Source organism: Pseudophryne corroboree, chromosome 2 (genome assembly GCF_028390025.1).
Source record: "Pseudophryne corroboree isolate aPseCor3 chromosome 2, aPseCor3.hap2, whole genome shotgun sequence".
Lineage (NCBI taxonomy): Eukaryota > Metazoa > Chordata > Amphibia > Anura > Myobatrachidae > Pseudophryne > Pseudophryne corroboree.
The window spans coordinates 518237295-518254220 of record NC_086445.1 but is presented as its reverse complement, the minus strand read 5'-3'; the positions used below and the strand labels follow the sequence as shown (position 1 = coordinate 518254220).

The 16926-nt window shown below is 49.0% G+C and overlaps 1 protein-coding gene across 3 annotated transcripts in view; it reads right to left on the bottom strand.

Annotated features, from left to right (window-relative positions):
- The window catches only part of SYNC (syncoilin, intermediate filament protein), a 93095-nt gene that overhangs the window by 1303 nt on the left and 74866 nt on the right, over positions 1–16926 (bottom strand). The gene's annotated exons all lie outside the window — the stretch shown is intronic.

Genomic DNA, 16926 nt, shown 5'->3' with positions numbered 1-16926 from the left:
TTCAGCATCATAGGGATTTCAAACACCATGGGGTTAAGTGATCCTGCTATTAAGGGGTAGGGCACTAAATGTATCAACTTTTCTCTTTAATCCACTAGGAGACACTGGAGGCTGTATAGGCGGGTGGCTATTGGGAGCTGGTACTTTTAAAAAATCTCCCCGTCACCTACCAGTCAGCCCTTAGTTTTTAGAAATGTGCCAAGGGAGCTGGGCTCTAGCCTTAATCCTTTTATTTTATTTTACTTGTATACTTGTTACCAGCTCCCATAATATTGCTACCTCAGGAGTGCCCTTTTCCACTTGAGAAGTGGGGTCCGGCACTCAAGGATTCTGCAGGCTTAAACTAGGTACACACTATACAATTATCTGGCAGATAATCTGCCAGATTTAGCTGGTTGGAAGGAAAGTCTGATAATAGGTGAGAGCAAACTACAATCTATCATTTGCTCCCAAACACTGCAAAACTGTCAAAAACAGTCGTTCATCCAAGTTGGTTAAATTTGTGTTTAACCAATTTGTATGAACAACAGGTTTTGTTCATTTTCCAGTGTTTGGGAGCAAATGATAGATTGTAATTTGCTCTCATCCATTACCAGATTTTCTTTCCGACCAGCTAGATCTGGCAGATTATCTGCCAGATAATTGTATATGTGTACCTAGCTTAAGGACAGTCAATGCTTAACATATAAACTCCTGTCATCGCCCCCTGTTGCTGTCTGCATTCCTGAGGGTCTCTGCAGTAGTGAGTGATACAGTGGCTATGCCCTCTCATTCATCGCTGCGCTCCAAAAGCGGGGACATAAGTGCGGCAGTGCTTATACTGTAGAGTGAAGCCATGGTCAGTACGATTTTAATACAAGCAGCGCGGCTACCAGCACTACAGGTACCGGCCTCATACAAGGCCATCCTGCAGTGAGTGAAAGTGCCAGTTGAGCATCCAGCATAACAGAAGCATTGTCCCCACAGAGGGAGGGTGGGGGCAGAGCCATGAAAGAGCAGGCTTCTGCTTGTCGGGCACAGGCAGGGCCGGCTACCTAGCTACAGGCAGAGTAGCTAATTGTCTGTTAATGCTTCTTTCTTTTATTTATTTTTCTCTATCGTCCTAGTGGATGCTGGGGTTCCTGAAAGGACCATGGGGAATAGCGGCTCCGCAGGAGACAGGGCACAAAAAGTAAAGCTTTTCCGATCAGGTGGTGTGCACTGGCTCCTCCCCCTATGACCCTCCTCCAGACTCCAGTTAGATTTTTGTGCCCGGCCGAGAAGGGTGCAATCTAGGTGGCTCTCCTAAAGAGCTGCTTAGAGAAAGTTTAGCTAGGTTTTTTATGTTACAGTGATTCCTGCTGGCAACAGGATCACTGCAGCGAGGGACTGAGGGGAGAAGGAGTCAACTCACCTGCGTGCAGGATGGATTGGCTTCTTGGCTACTGGACATAAAGCTCCAGAGGGACGATCACAGGTACAGCCTGGATGGTCACCGGAGCCGCGCCGCCGGCCCCCTTGCAGATGCTGAAGACAGAAGAGGTCCAGAATCGGCGGCTGAAGACTCCTGCAGTCTTCTAAAGGTAGCGCACAGCACTGCAGCTGTGCGCCATTTTCCTCTCAGCACACTTCACACGGCAGTCACTGAGGGTGCAGGGCGCTGGGAGGGGGGCGCCCTGGGAGGCAAAATGAGTACCTATAAAGGCTAAAAATACCTCACATATAGCCCTAGAGGCTATATGGAGATATTTAACCCCTGCCTGATTTCTCAAAATAGCGGGAGACGAGCCCGCCGGAAAAGGGGCGGGGCCTATCTCCTCAGCACACGGCGCCATTTCCTCTCACAGCTCCGCTGGTCAGGACGGCTCCCAGGTCTCTCCCCTGCACTGCACTACAGAAACAGGGTAAAACAGAGAGGGGGGGCAAATTTATGGCGATATTTTTATATAACAAAGCAGCTATAGGGGAGCACTTATTATAAGGCTATCCCTGATATATATATAGCGCTTTTGGTGTGTGCTGGCAAACTCTCCCTCTGTCTCCCCAAAGGGCTAGTGGGTCCTGTCTTCATTAGGAGCATTCCCTGTGTGTCTGCTGTGTGTCGGTACGTGTGTGTCGACATGTATGAGGACGATATTGGTGTGGAGGCGGAGCAATTGCCAAATATGGGGATGTCACCTCCTAGGGGGTCGACACCAGAATGGATGCCTTTATTTATGGAACTACGGGATAGTGTCAACACGCTAAAGCAGTCGTTTGACGACATGAGACGGCCGGACAATCAATTAGTGCCTGTCCAGGCGACTCAAACACCGTCAGGGGCTGTGAAACGCCCTTTGCCTCAGTCGGTCGACACAGACCCAGACACAGGCGATGACTCCAGTGGTGACGGTGACGAATCAACCGTATTTTCCAGTAGGGCCACACGTTATATGATTTTGGCAATGAAGGAGGCGTTACATTTAGCTGATACTACAGGTACCACTAAACAGGGTATTATGTGGGGTATGAAAAAACTACCTATAGTTTTTCCTGAATCAGAAGAACTAAATGACGTGTGTAATGAAGCGTGGGTTGCCCCTGATAAAAAGCTGATAATTTCAAAGAAATTATTGGCATTATACCCTTTCCCGCCAGAGGTTAGGGAGCGCTGGGAAACACCTCCTAGGGTGGACAAGGCGCTAACACGCTTATCTAAACAAGTGGCGTTACCCTCTCCTGAGACGGCCGCACTTAAAGATCCATCAGATAGGAGGATGGAAAATATCCAAAAAAGTATATACACACATGCAGGTGTTATACTACGACCAGCTGTAGCAACTGCCTGGATGGGCAGTGCGGGGGTAGTTTGGTCAGAATCCCTGATTGAAAATATTGATACCCTGGACAGGGACAATATTTTACTGTCGTTAGAACAAATAAAGGATGCATTTCTTTATATGCGTGATGCACAGAGGGATATATGCACACTGGCATCACGGGTAAGTGCTATGTCCATTTCGGCCAGAAGAGCTTTATGGACGCGACAGTGGACAGGCGATGCGGATTCAAAACGGCATATGGAAGTTTTGCCGTATAAGGGGGAGGAGTTATTTGGAGTCGGTCTATCAGATTTGGTGGCCACGGCTACAGCCGGGAAATCCACCTTTCTACCTCAAGTCACTCCCCAACAGAAAAAGGCACCGACTTTTCAACCGCAGCCCTTTCGTTCCTTTAAAAATAAGAGAGCAAAGGGCTATTCATATTTGCCACGAGGCAAAGGTCGAGGGAAGAGACAGCAACACGCAGCTCCTTCCCAGGATCAGAAGCCCTCCCCGGCTTCTACAAAAGCCTCAGCATGACGCTGGGGCTTCTCAAGCGGACTCGGGGACGGTGGGCGGTCGTCTCAAAAATTACAGCGCGCAGTGGGCTCACTCGCAAGTAGATCCCTGGATCCTGCAGATAATATCTCAGGGATACAGGTTGGAATTAGAGACAGATCCACCTCGCCGTTTCCTGAGGTCTGCTTTACCAACGTCCCCCTCCGAAAGGGAGACGGTGTTGGAAGCCATTCACAAGCTGTACTCTCAGCAGGTGATAGTCAAGGTACCTCTTCTGCAACAAGGGAAGGGGTATTATTCCACTCTTTTTGTGGTACCGAAGCCGGATGGCTCGGTAAGGCCTATTCTAAATCTGAAGTCCTTGAACCTGTACATAAAGAAGTTCAAGTTCAAAATGGAGTCACTCAGAGCAGTGATAGCGAACCTGGAAGAGGGGGACTTTATGGTATCCTTGGACATCAAGGATGCGTATCTCCACGTTCCAATTTACCCCTCACACCAGGGGTACCTCAGGTTCGTTGTACAAAACTGTCACTATCAGTTTCAGACGCTGCCGTTCGGATTGTCCACGGCACCTCGGATCTTTACAAAGGTAATGGCCGAGATGATGATTCTTCTTCGAAGAAAAGGCGTATTAATTATCCCATACTTGGACGATCTCCTAATAAGGGCGAGGTCCAGAGAACAGCTAGAGATGGGATTAGCACTGTCTCAAGAAGTGCTAAAACAGCACGGGTGGATTCTGAATATTTCAAAATCCCAGTTAATGCCGACAACTCGTCTGCTGTTCCTAGGGATGATTCTGGACACGGTTCAGAAAAAGGTTTTTCTCCCGGAGGAAAAAGCCAAGGAGTTATCCGAGCTTGTCAGGAACCTCCTAAAACCAGGAAAGGTGTCTGTACATCAATGCACAAGAGTCCTGGGAAAAATGGTGGCTTCTTACGAAGCGATTCCATTCGGCAGATTCCACGCAAGAATTTTCCAAAGGGATCTGTTGGACAAATGGTCAGGGTCGCATCTTCAGATGCACCTACGGATAACCCTGTCTCCAAGGACAAGGGTGTCTCTTCTGTGGTGGTTGCAGAGTGCTCATCTATTGGAGGGCCGCAGATTCGGCATACAGGATTGGATCCTGGTGACCACGGACGCCAGCCTGAGAGGCTGGGGAGCAGTCACACAAGGAAGAAACTTCCAGGGAGTATGGACGAGCCTGGAAACGTCTCTTCACATAAACATTCTGGAACTAAGAGCAATATACAATGCTCTGAACCAGGCAGAACCTCTGCTTCAGGGAAAACCGGTATTGATCCAGTCGGACAACATCACGGCAGTCGCCCATGTGAACAGACAGGGCGGCACAAGAAGCAGGAGGGCAATGGCAGAAGCTGCAAGGATTCTTCGCTGGGCAGAGAATCATGTGATAGCACTGTCAGCAGTGTTCATCCCGGGAGTGGACAACTGGGAAGCAGACTTCCTCAGCAGACACGATCTTCACCCGGGAGAGTGGGGACTTCATCCAGAAGTCTTCCACATGCTGGTAACCCGTTGGGAAAGACCAATGGTGGACATGATGGCGTCTCGCCTCAACAAAAAACTGGACAGGTATTGCGCCAGGTCAAGAGATCCGCAGGCAATAGCTGTGGACGCGCTGGTAACGCCTTGGGTGTACCAGTCGGTGTATGTGTTTCCTCCTCTGCCTCTCATACCAAAAGTATTGAGAATTATACGGCAAAGAGGCGTAAGAACGATACTAGTGGTTCCGGATTGGCCAAGGAGGACTTGGTACCCGGAACTTCAAGAGATGATCACGGAAGATCCGTGGCCTCTACCTCTAAGGAGGGACTTGCTTCAGCAGGGTCCCTGTCTGTTTCAAGACTTACCGCGGCTGCGTTTGACGGCATGGCGGTTGAACGCCGGATCCTAAAGGAAAGAGGCATGCCGGAAGAAGTCATTCCTACTTTGATTAAAGCAAGGAAGGAAGTAACCGTGCAACATTATCACCGAATTTGGCGAAAATATGTTGCGTGGTGCGAAGATCGGAGTGCTCCGACGGAGGAATTTCAACTGGGTCGATTCCTACATTTCCTGCAATCAGGATTGTCAATGGGTCTCAAATTGGGATCTATTAAGGTTCAAATTTCGGCCCTGTCGATTTTCTTTCAAAAAGAATTGGCTTCAGTCCCTGAAGTCCAGACCTTTGTTAAGGGAGTGCTGCATATACAGCCTCCTGTGGTGCCTCCAGTGGCACCGTGGGATCTAAATGTGGTTTTGGACTTCCTAAAATCTCATTGGTTTGAACCACTAAAAAAGGTGGATTTGAAATATCTCACATGGAAAGTGACCATGCTTCTAGCCCTGGCTTCTGCCAGGAGAGTGTCAGAATTGGCAGCTTTATCTTACAAAAGCCCATATCTGATTTTCCATTCGGACAGGGCAGAACTGCGGACTCGTCCGCATTTTCTCCCTAAGGTGGTGTCAGCATTTCATCTGAACCAGCCTATTGTAGTGCCTGCGGCTACAAGTGACTTGGAGGACTCCAAGTTACTGGACGTTGTCAGAGCATTAAAAATATATATTGCAAGGACAGCTGGAGTCAGAAAATCTGACTCGTTGTTTATATTGTATGCACCCAACAAGATGGGTGCTCCTGCGTCTAAGCAGACGATTGCTCGTTGGATCTGTAGCACAATCCAACTTGCACATTCTGTGGCAGGCTTGCCACAGCCTAAATCTGTAAAGGCCCACTCCACAAGGAAGGTGGGCTCATCTTGGGCGGCTGCCCGAGGGGTCTCGGCATTACAACTTTGCCGAGCAGCTACGTGGTCAGGGGAGAACACGTTTGTAAAATTTTACAAATTTGATACTCTGGCTAAGGAGGACCTGGAGTTCTCTCATTCGGTGCTGCAGAGTCATCCGCACTCTCCCGCCCGTTTGGGAGCTTTGGTATAATCCCCATGGTCCTTTCAGGAACCCCAGCATCCACTAGGACGATAGAGAAAATAAGATTTTACTTACCGATAAATCTATTTCTCGGAGTCCGTAGTGGATGCTGGGCGCCCATCCCAAGTGCGGATTATCTGCATAAGTTGTACATAGTTATTGTTAACTAATTCGGGTTATTGTTAAAGGAAGCCATCTTTCAGAGGCTCCGCTGTTATCATACTGTTAACTGGGTTTAGATCACAAGTTGTACGGTGTGATTGGTGTGGCTGGTATGAGTCTTACCCGGGATTCAAAATCCTCCCTTATTGTGTACGCTCGTCCGGGCACAGTACCTAACTGGAGTCTGGAGGAGGGTCATAGGGGGAGGAGCCAGTGCACACCACCTGATCGGAAAAGCTTTACTTTTTGTGCCCTGTCTCCTGCGGAGCCGCTATTCCCCATGGTCCTTTCAGGAACCCCAGCATCCACTACGGACTCCGAGAAATAGATTTATCGGTAAGTAAAATCTTATTTTTTCTTCTCAGCAGAGCTAGGAGTTGGTGCCATCTTACAATTGTATCTGCCTCACTCAAGCGCTGATATTCCCTGGTCCTGTCTTGATTGGAGGTTGTAAGTTCACGGGTACAGGCTACTGGTGAGCTGGCGGATTGTTTACAGGGAAATGTTGGTTCTCCTTCTATCCTCACTGCGTATATCTTCTCACAATCTCTGCTATATTCCGAGTGGGAGAGTGTGGCGTCTATCCTACTCCTGTTACAATGACGTGCAGGGGATTAGCTGCAAAGGCCTACACAGGGTCCCCTTTGTCTTTCTACCGAGCTGGCTTAGGCAGCAGGCTTGCTAAGTCGGCGGAGGTTTGGTTAACTTATGGTTCCTTCCGCAAAGTGGGGATAGATACATATGTCCTCCCAAGAAGCGGTCGCTGCCACAGATCCTCCAATCGGGTCAGTTGGAAGGGAAACTTGTGTAACAAGATGAGGAACGTGAACTAGGTGAAGTATCAGAGCCAGGGGAATCTGCCCTACAGGATGTCGTATAGGCGGTGGAACCCCTCATTTTAGCAGTCGGACAAATATTAAACATTACTGATTCTCCGGACACCTCATTATTTGGTAAGAGACAAAGATCGTCGCTATCTCTCTTCCTTTTTCACTGAACCTTGATGAAATACCATTAGGAGAGAGTCCGTGGTCGACATTACGCTGTTGCCTGTAGCCAGGAGCCAAAACCAGTTGAAAAAACTGGCATGATGGACTCTCTTCGCACCAGGGATCTTCTACTGTGGGAGCCCGCCTTTTAAATTTTTCAGGAGGCCTGGTTACACTTATCCAAAGATGTTTGGGTTCGCAGTGTAATATCCATGGGGTACAAATTAGATTTGGAAGTTTCTCCACCAGTTTGACTATTACAACTGGTTTCCCAGTAACCGCACAAGAGGATAGCTCTTCAGGGGGCAATACAATATCTTGTGAACTCAGCAGTAGTGATGCCTGTCCTGCTCCACCAGAGGGCACAGGTTTACTATTCAAATCTGTTTACAGTTCCAAAACCAGATGGATCGCGGTAAGACCAATCCTAAACTTAAAGTCCTTAAATTTAGTTTTTGATTTACTACTGATTCAAGATGGAATCGATCAGTTCTCTGACATTGCGAGCCTAGAACCCAATGCGTTTCTAATATCCCTGAACATCAATGATGCGTACCGCCACGTCCCCAATATGGGAACCACATTCTGTCCGTTTCATTCACAACCTTTCCAAATGGACCTCCTAAACAAATGGGGCCTCATTTGCACGTCCAGAGGTTGATCTGGTTAGTACCTCAGACCAGAGTGTCGCTCCTTTGCTGGCTGCAGATAAGCAATCTCATAGCAGGCAGGAGATTGAGTGTGGGAGGACTGGATTAGCCTGACGATTATTGCCAGTTTCAGGTTGGTGAGCAATGGTAATGGTTTTTCAATTCCAGGATCGTTGGTCAGAACAGGATTTACAATGCTTTACTGGAAACCGCACCCTTTCTCCACACGAGCGGTAAGAATACAGTCAGACAACACAGCAGCTGTTGTGTATGTCAACAGACCGGGTGGAACCCGAAGTCGCATGGCCATGCGGCAGGTGACGAGGAAATCTGAATTGGGCTTAGCACAAAAGGGTACCACTTTCGGCCGTGTTTATCCCGGGTGTGGACTACTGGGAGTCGCCAGGATCTTCATCCAGGAGAATGGGCTCTTATCCCAGAAGTGTTCAGAGCACTGGTTCAGAGATGGGGTTGCCCTCAGGCAGACCTCATGGCGTCCAGGATAAATCACCAACTTCCTCGGTATGTGTCCAGAACACTGGATCCGCAGGCAGAAGCAGTGGACGCTCTAACGGTTCTTTGGCAATACCACCCTGTTTATCGGTTTCCACAATTTCTGCTTCCTCGAGCCTTGAAGTGGATCGAACAAGTCAGCCATGGTAATTCTGGTAGCGCCAGATTGGCCTCTGTTATGGTGGTTCACTACCAGTGGCAGTCATATGTGGCCTGGTATGAGCGCCGCAGGTTTCCAACGGGATCTTTTCGTCCCACCTTTTGCTTTTTCTTAAAGCAGGACTGATTTGGGTCTTCGTTTGGATTCTCTTATGGTGCAGGTGTCTGCCTTATCAGTCTTTTTCCAGCGCAGGTTCGCGCTCCTTCCTGCAGGGGGTTCTCTGAGGACAACCACCATTTGTACCACCTACAGCCCCATGGGACTTAAATCGTGTGCTTGACTTCTTCCAGTCTGCTTGTTTTGAACTGCAGGAGGAAGTGGCTCTCAAATATCTTTCCTGAGAGACTTTTCTTTTATTGGCTTTGGCCTCAGCACGGAGGGTCTCCTAAATTGAGTGAATTATCTTGCAGACCCCCATATATAATTCTTCACAAAAATAGAGCAGAATTAAGAACTCGTTTGACATTTCAGCCTATTGTGGTCCCTTCTTTACTGGAAGATGCTGGGACGCAATCTACCTTTTTTTAGATGTAGTTCGAGCTTTGAAAATGTTACTTGAACAGCCCCTTTGCGCAGGTCTGCTGCTCTATTCATTCTTTGATGCACACCGCAGGGGATGGCCAGCTACCAAGCAGACTTTTGCTTAGTGAATTAGGTTAGCAATCGGTCCGGCTTTCCTAACCAGGGCTTAGCAACCGCCGGTGTCAATTTCAGCTCACTCCACATGTTCGGTTAGGTACGTCTTAGGCCGCAAGACGTGGAGCTTCTAAAAGCAGCTTTGTCATGCGGCAACTTGGCAAAGATTACATACTTTTTTGTTAGGTTCTACAAGTTTGATACATTTTGCGGCTTTAGCTTCTAGTTTTGGCCACTTGGTTTTGCACGTTCCACAGCGCGCTACCGCCAGTGGGGGAACTTTGGGATGTCCCCAGTGTGTACAGCCTCTAGTGCAGGCATGTCCAAACTGCGGCCCTCCAGCTGTTGAGAAACTACACATCCCAGCATGCCCTGACACAGCTTTTGCATTCTCTGACAACAAAACTGTGTCAGGGCATGCTGGGATATGTAGTTTCACAACAGCTGGAGGGCCGCAGTTTGGACATGCATGCTCTAGTGGAATCAGAGAAAATAGGATTCTGGCACTTACCAGTAACTCCGTTTCTGATTTCACAGGGGACACTAGACGCCCGCCCATCACGGTATAGCTGCCTCAGTCATTTTGGTTTTTTTTAACGGTTTTGTTGTATGTTTCTTTCTTTGTTCTTAACTTCTTCTTTGGTTCAGTCTCCTCCCGGCTCAGTTTCTTAAACTTAGGGATGAATGGGGGTAGGGTGGGAGGAGCTACATACTTTAAAAATCTGAAGTGCCAGCTCCCACTAGCCACCAGTCTATACCATAGTGTCAGAAACTGATTTACTGCTACGTACCAAAAATCCTATTTTCTCCATCCATCTGGGGACACTTAGATCATGGGGAACAGGGTTGAGGAGCCAGCACATAATAAAGTTGACTGCTCTCCAATCCCTACCATTTTAATTCAAGGAGTAGGTCTTCTAGCATCCATAAAGGATATTGGGGGGGGGAAACTAGTATGATTGGGTATAGATGAGGCCCAAAGCAGCCAGTGCACTTTAAATTTATTCAACTGGATGTGCTGGCTCCTCCCCTCTATGCCCCTTCCCACAGGCAGTTTAGAAAAAAGTGCCCTCAGGAGAGGATGTACATCTCTACAGCTCCCGAGAGTTTTCTTTTAAGCTTTTATTATTTTCGGTATGCTGTCTGTGCAACAGCATACCTGCACCATGGGGGTTAGGGGGGCGGTCACCAGCCTTACGAGGTTCAAAGCTGCTTCCCCGCTGCAGGACCACCGTCCTGAGGGGTGGTTGTTCTGCGGGGCACTGCGCCTTGGCTGTCACAGCCGCACACTCCTAACGCTGCCTGAAGGTGACATCGGTGGTGAGTACAAACTGGGGGCCCATTAGGCGGTCCCCCAGTTCAAAGTGCACGGGGGATCCCGGACGCCGGCTTACCACGGGCGCGGCGTACGGGATCCTCCGTGTACAACTGGCACAAGGCTTGACTAGCACTTGTTAGCTTAAAACATCACACTAGGAGACTTTTCCAGTATAATATAGATATGTAACTCCAGAGGGGGTGGAGCTACCTCAGAGCGGGACCTGAGGAGTTTTGGTGCCTTCCTCTGTTTACTGCAGCCATATAGAGCACACACAGTGCTTCCTGACTCCTCCTCAGCCACGCTGGATATCTGGTACAGGGTGTAGCAAAGGGACTAAAATTGGTAACGTTTACTGTATTTTAGGAAGCTGACAGCCTCACTGGGGCAGTGCAGCTCGGGGTGTGCTGGTGTCCTCTGTCTCCTCTCGCATACAACAGGGCAGCCTTGCATTATGTACTGATTCTGTTTCATGTGAACAATGCAGTCAATCTTCACAAATCACTGAAGGGGTTGGGGGAGAGGTTCCAGAGCCCCACTGGTTAGGGTCTCTTAAGACTATGATGTCTGATATGTCATCCCATGACACTGCTAATGTGCAGAAAACTCAGCTACTACAACAAGCTGTTGCAAATTTAGCTGATAGGGCAGATGCACAGCCCCCCCCCCCCCTCCTCTCATGCAGGACCACAAAAGCGTGGGTTATGTGCTCTACTATCTGATTTACAGGAGGATGGGGATGACCTGGATCCCGATTCTGCTCAGGGTATTGAACCCCTCATTTTGGCTATAAGGAACGTGTTTAAGCTCCCTCTAGAGGATGCTGCGTCACAGCAGTCGTTTTTTCTATGTACAGAACAAGCCTAATGTCACTTTCCCTGACTCTACAGAGTTAGATGACTGATTCAAACAGGCCTGGAAAAATCTAGACACAATTCCAAGTGTCCAAAAAGTTTTTGCGCACTTTCCCATTTGCTTCTGAAGGTAGAAAATTTTGTGATGAACCCCCTGGGGTGGATGTCTCAGTCTCTCGCCTGTCTGAAAAGGCGGTGCTGTCTGCTCCGGGCTTCTTTTCCTATCCCCAGGATCCTTCATGGTAGGTAGAGACTACACTAAAGTCTATATACACAGCAGCCGGTATATCAGAAAGACCAGTCATTGCGGGTTGCTGGATGACCCATGCTATTCATTCCTGGGCCACTCAAATTCAGGTGGGCCTCTCAGGTGATATGCCCTTGGTTACTATGGTAACCGTTTTGAAGCACATTCAGGACACTACCCGTGTCCTCTGTGATTCCCTCAAGGAGATGAAGAACATTAATGCTCGGACTTCTGCCATGGCAGTGTTGGCGCGCAGGGCCATGTGGTTGTGTCAGTGGGTTGCGGATGCAGAATACAAACGTAGTGTGGAATCCCTCCCTTTTTCTGGGGAATGGCTTATTGGGGTTGAATTGGATACCTGGATTTCCAAAGTTACGGCTAGAAACCCCACGTCTCGAGGTGGGAGCACGACTGCGTGACTTCAGCCGTGTCTGGGAGACTTCCTGCCTGGATACTTGGGTCAGAGATCTCGTTTCTCAGGGTTACAAGCTGGAGTTTGACAGTACAATCCCCCCTTCCCCCCACACACACCTCCTGATTTTTCAAATCAAGCTTACCAGCTTTGGAGGTTTTGCAAGTTACATTGCAACAGGCTATCCGAAAGTTTGTCCAGTCCCACGTCATTGTTCCAGTACCACTACCGCGTTGGTTTTACTGAAACCTGTCTGGTGCTGAAGCCGGACGGTTTGGTCAGACCCATTCTGAAATCCTTGAATCCTTATTTGAGGGTGTTAGAGTTCAACATGGAATCCCTGTGAGCAGTGATTGCGGGCCAGGAAGAACAGGAATTTATGGTCTCCTTGGATATCAAGGACGCCTATCTCCATATTCTGATTTGGCACCTCATCAGGCGTACCTGCGGTTTGCCCTGCTGGATGATCATTTCCAATTCCAGGCACTGCCCTTCGGCCTGTCGAACAGCCCTGAGGGTATTCACGAAGGTGATGGCGGAGATGATGCTTCAACTCCGAGTCCAGGGGGTCAATGTGTTCCCTTATCTGGATGATATTCTGATAAAGGCAAGATCCAGGGAGCTTTTGTTGCTCCATATCAACCGCACCATCCATCTTCTGTCCGACCATGGGTGGATCCTCAACTTGCAGAAGTCCCACCTGGAGCCAACTCAAAGGCTCCTGTTCCTTGGAATGTTGCTGAATACTGTGGCCCATTAGGTGTTTCTACCAGAGGACAAGGCAAAAACACTTCAGGAGATGTTTTTCCGCATGGTGCGCCGACCTACTCGAGTGTCCGTACATCTTTGCATAAGATGGTTGCCTCATGAGGCGATCCAGTATGGGAGGTTCCATGCCAGAACGTTTCAGTTGGATTTCCTGAGCAAGTGGTCTGGATCGCATCTCCAGATGCACTGGATGATTCAGCTGTCACCTCAGGCCAGAATTTCCCTCCTGTGGTGGCTACAGTCCTCCAATCTCCTAGAAGGCTGGAGTTTCGGGATTTAGGATTGGACCCTCCTCACGACGGATGCGAGTCTGAGAGGATGGGGAACTGTCACCCAAGTGGTGCAGTTCCAGGGCAGGTGGTCAGCCTACGAAAGTCTCCTTCCAATCGACATTCTGGAACGTCGGTCGATCTACAATGCTCTGCTTCAAGACTCTCTGCTCAAGGATCACGCGATCCAGGTGCAATCGGACAACGCTACGACAGTGGCGTATATCAATCGATAAGGAGGGACAAAAAGCAGAGCCTGCATGTGAGAGGTGTCAAAGATACTCCTCTGGGCGGTAAGAAATGCAAGAGTTATGTCAGCAATCTTCATTCCGGGTGTGGACAACTGGGAGGCGGACTTCCTGAGTCGTCACGATCTCCACGCGGGGGAGTGGGGGCTTCACCATCTGGTGTTCGAGCAGAACGACTGGTGGAGTTGCCCACAAATAGACCAAATAGACATGATGGCTTCTCGTCTCAACAAGAAACTTCCCTGGTATTGCTCACGGACCAGGGAACCTCAGGGGAGGGCAGTGGACGCACTGGTGTCGCCTTGGCTGTACCGGCTGGTCTACCTGATACCTCCGATTCCGTTGCTCCCAAGGGTGCTAAAGCGAATCAGGAATCAAGGTGTCAAGGCAATTCTGATTATCCTCGGAGGGTGTGGTACGCAGATCTTTTGGACGTGTCTGCCGATGACCCTTGGCCACTACCGCTCAGGAGATCTTCTTCAACAAGAACTGTACGTCTACCCGGACTTACTGCATCTTTGTTTGACGGCATGGAGGTTGAGTGGAACATCCTAGCTCACAAGGGCCTTTCCTAGAAGGTTACTGCTACCATGGTTCAGGCCAGGAAACGTGTCGTCAAAACACTCATCATATCTGGAGGAGATATGTCTCTTGGTGCGAGGAACGCACATAACCGCCTTCAGAGTTTCACTTGGGATGTTTCTTGCGTTTCCTACAGGGTGGCGTGGATAAGGGCTTACGTCTGGGTTCCATTAAGGTCCAGCTTTCAGCCCTCTCCATTTACTTCCAGAAGAATTTGGCAGAGTTGCCGGAAGTTCAGACCTTCTTGCAAGGGGTACTCCACATACAACCGCCTTTTTGTGCCGCCTGCGGCTCCCTGGGTTTTGGGTGTAGTGTTGGAATTTCTACAGTCCTCCTGGTTTGACCCTCTGATGACGGTAGAAGACAAGTACCTCACGTGGAACACTGTAATGTTACTGGCCCTGGCTTCTGCTCGACATCTCAGAATTGGGGGCCTTATCGTGAAAAAGTCCGTACTTTTGCCCTCATTCCGAGTTGTTTGCTCGCTAGCTGCTTTTAGCAGCATTGCACACGCTAAGCCGCCGCCCTCTGGGACTGTATCTTAGCATAGCAGAATTGCGAACGAAAGATTAGCAGAATTGCGAATAGAAATTTCATAGCAGTTTCTGAGTAGGTCGAGACTTACTCCTACACTGCGATCAGTTCAGTCAGTTTCATTCCTGGTTTGACGTCACAAACACACCCAGCGTTCGCCCAGACACTCCTGCGTTTTTCCCAGAAACACCAGCGTTTTTCCACACACTCCCATAAAACGGCAAGTATCCGCCCAGAAACACCCACTTCCTGTCGATCACACTCCGATCACCAGAACGATGAAAAATCTTTGTTAGGCCGGGAGTAAAATACCAAACTTTTGTGCTAATTTACTTGGCACAGGCGCACTGCAAACATTGCGCATGCGCAGTTTGCGACTAATCGCTCCGTAGCGGAAAAAATAACGAGCGAACAACTCGGAATGACCCCCTTGGTCTTTTACGAATCAACCTATTGTAACTCCATCCAGTTCTGACGATTCTCCTTCGGAGGCATTGGATGCTGTGCGTGCCTTGAAGATCTATGGCAAGCGCTCGGGTCAGAAATACTGATTCCTTGTTCGTGCTCTATGATGCGCAGAAAAAGGGTTGGCCTGCTTCAAAGCAGTCCATTGCTTGTTGGATTAGGCTTACTATCCAACAGGCCTATGTGTCGGCAGCCTTACCTGTTCCTCAGTCTCTGAAGGCCCACTCTACAAGATCGGTGGGCTCTTCCTGGGCGGCTGCCCGTGGGGTCTCGGCCTTGCAACTATGCCGAGCTGCTACCTGGTCGGGGGAAGAACACCTTTGTGAAGTTCTACAAGTTTGATACCCTGGCCAAAGAGGATACCCAGTTTGGGCATGTGGTGCTGCAGCAGTCTCTACATGCTCCTGCCGATTCTGGAAGCTTTGGGACGTCCCTATTGTACTAGTTTCCCCCAATATTCCTTATGGATGCTATTAAAAAATAGGATTTTAATACCTACCGGTAAATCCTTTTCTCGTAGTCCTACAAGGGGTATTGGGTGCCCGCCTCCGTGTGTTGACTTTTCTGCAGGTTCCTGTTCTATAGTTATCTGTTCTGCTGTTGCCAGCCGTTGCTGCTTGTTCTATGTTAGTGGTGTGCTGGTATGTAAATCCCACCGCCTTTTGTTATCATGTTCCTTCTCTCATATATGTCCTTTCTCCTTCGGGCACCTTTTTACCTATAACTGCCTGTAGGAGGGGGCATAGAGGGGAGGAGCCAGCACACCCAGTCGATGAAATGTAAAGTGCACTGGCTCCTTTAGACCCAATCGTACTAGTCTCCTCCAATATCCCTTCTGGACTACGAGAAAAGGATTTACCGGTACATATTAAAATCCTATTTTTGCTTTTTCCTCCTACACCCCTCTCCTTACCTGTAAGCCAGGCATTCCCGACCTCGGTCCTTTAAGGCACACTAACAGTCCAGGTTTTAGTGATTACTATGCTTGAGCACAGGTGACTTAATTAGTACCTCAGTTATTTTGATTTGATTATCAATGCGGAAGCCTGGATATCATCTGTTAGTGTGCCTTGAGGGATGCGTTTGGGAATGCTTGCTGTAAGAGAAGCTGAAGTTTGATCTTGGGTAGACCTAATCCTGGTGAATAGAGCCATCACTGCAGGTGTGTGGCTGGAAGGATAGAGGGAGGTTGCTTGGTAAGAGTCTCTGACTACTGCTGTAAAAACTTGCAGTTACCAGGAAGCGTGGCTGGACTGTGGTCTGGTCCCGGCAGCCACAGTCCAGAAGCTGGACCAGTTACTGCTAGGTTACTCTGCCAGACTCATTTCAAGGCCGGCGTGTGGGGGGTCTGGTGAGGCTGTTGCTTGACCTGTGATCATGCGACAGATGCTAGGTTCTTGCTACCGCTCAGTGCCCTGCCAGGCCAATAACGGCTGAGATGTGGTGGGATACAATAGACTGCTAGGCTACGCTGAGTGATTCAGCAGTAGTTACATTAGGACTGACTGAGCTGTAAGGGGCACTGCAGGGAGAGCAGTACCAGAGAGAGGTACGCTCTGTAGTACTTAGTCAGGTATATTATACCTTGCTGGCTGTTACAGAGGACATTAGCAGGGAGCAGGAAGTGTATCTAGACCAGACCACTGTCTATTGAGGGAGTGCTGTATCTAAGGCAATGGCCTCCCCTCTCACCCTATTGACAGGGTGAGAGTTGGAGTGTGTGCGCCCAGTGCATGCTTTAACCAAGAAGGTAATACACAACAGTGTGCTTGGGCACCCTGGGGTGCCTTGGGTTGGTGGTCCAGGACCAAATCAAAGTATTTATGGTCAAAGTAATGGGCAAAACCATTGCTTGCGGCTGTCAATCATAAAACGTGCAT